Source organism: Stegostoma tigrinum, chromosome 1, assembly GCF_030684315.1.
Source record: "Stegostoma tigrinum isolate sSteTig4 chromosome 1, sSteTig4.hap1, whole genome shotgun sequence".
Taxonomy (NCBI): Eukaryota; Metazoa; Chordata; class Chondrichthyes; order Orectolobiformes; family Stegostomatidae; genus Stegostoma; species Stegostoma tigrinum.
The window spans coordinates 63,344,221-63,346,199 of NC_081354.1; positions in this window are offsets into that span (position 1 = coordinate 63,344,221).

The following is a 1,979-nucleotide window of genomic DNA, read 5'->3' on the forward strand; positions in this document are numbered from 1 at the left end:
CCACTTAAGTTATACTTGTCCCTTCATTGCTTGATGCTTTCATTGTTTTGTAGCCATAATAAGCAATGGACAACCTTGCCAGCTGCCTGATCATCATGTTCCACCTCTCTAGGCAGACCACAGGATTTGTAAGGTTTTGCTTTTCCTTTAGGTGATAGAGACTACAGAAAATTTTTTGAGTCTGTTAGCTAAATCTTTCCTAGCCATTCTGCATTCCACCAGATTTCTATCACTTTAGCACTTAGCAGAACCTAAAATCTTTGTAAAATTCATCAGACCGTGACTTTGAATTGGAAGCCGATAACCTCACACTTACTAGATTGGCCAAAACTGTACCTGGTAAAGTTCATTCAGTTAATCTGTTTGTGAGCTGTTGTAACATCTTGCATCCATCTGCATGACTTCCTAAAATGGTGACTTTACCAATAATTTTTCCTGATATTACCACATTTATTGCATTAAAAACAAAGTGCTGCCAATGCTGGAGATCTGACAAAACAAATAAAGTGCTGGAGAAATTCAAGTCTGGCAGCTTCAATGGATAAAGACACAGTTAACATTTTGACATCCATTGTGATTTATATTGAAGAGTGCTACAGGATTCTGTTGTTTTTGTTTTTCTCCATTTGCCGTATCGATATTTCATCTCATGACCTCTAAGTTGGACTTTCAATTTCAAAAACACTAGGCCATGCTCCATCCAAGTTTTGCAGTCATTTTGGTTAATATTGTGGTTTCTTATGAAATAGGTAACTTTTTTTTACATAAGATGGCATCGTGGTGTAAGGAACACCCCGTTTTTGCTTTACATTCTGTGAAATTGCCTCAGCCAGGGCCTCCTGTACCACTTTACAGTCAAGTCAAACCCAACTGGATCTACAGTGCAACATTAAGGGTCACTATGAAAAAGAAACCGCTTCGCGCTGCTATCGTTTTACCGTTTAATGTAATTTCAATTTCTAATGGTTATCCTCTTCAGGATTCCTTCGCACATTCTTCCTACGACATTATTCTGACAAGGAAAATGAACCTTCCCCTTGGCAACTTTACTTTTTAAAAATGAAGTAAAACAAGTTTGTTCAGTTAGTTTATCAGGCCAACAGCTTACTTTCTATTTCCCCCTCTCATCACTGTCCACCATTTATGTTCCCTTTTTTTCTCCTGAAAGAATGTTAGAGGAGGAGCTGGGATTATGGATACCTTGTTCAGTAAAGAAAGGTGTGAATTTAAAACAATTTTTGGAAAAATCTACCACACCAAAGTTTTATGTACGTCACAAACTTGTCATGTATATAAACTTATCTGGTTTGAGTCTTGCAACTTCTTTCCCCCTCAGGATTTCAGTGATTTTAACTATAAATCTGTCCATTTTGCACTTTTTGTTTTAAAAAAAACCTGATTTTTCATATACATGCATGTGTCAGATTGCATGAGTTGTTAATTGCAAGTAAAGAGCAGATTTCCTCACGTTAATTCAATCTGCACGGTAGCTGCTCACCTCTGGCAAATTACATTGGCATGCCTGTTCTCACTAGCCTGTTTGTTTTTGTTTGCAACAGAATGTATTAATTTTTATAATTCTTATCCTTGAGTTTAAATCCCTTCAAGACTTAACCAGTTCTCGTTGCTTTCTTCTAAGTTTAGCCTTAAACTGCCACACAACTTTTCCTTAATATCCTTTGGCTGTGGGTGTCTATATATAAACCCTTCGAAGCGGCTGGGCTACTTGGGTCACAAAACTAAAGGAATGAAATATCTTATTGTTTGACATAATTTGTCTATAAATTGCAGGTTACTGAACACAGCTGTCCAGTGCATTGTGTAAAAGACCCCTCTTTACATGCTTTTTTTTTCTGGTTTGATGTCTCTGTCCAGCTTTGCCAAAGTGAGAGTGACATCCTTTTATATCTTCTACATCTGTCTCCCAGTCTCCTCTTCTTTGGTTTACTGAATTTGTGAGATTTTAGTTTACATTATTT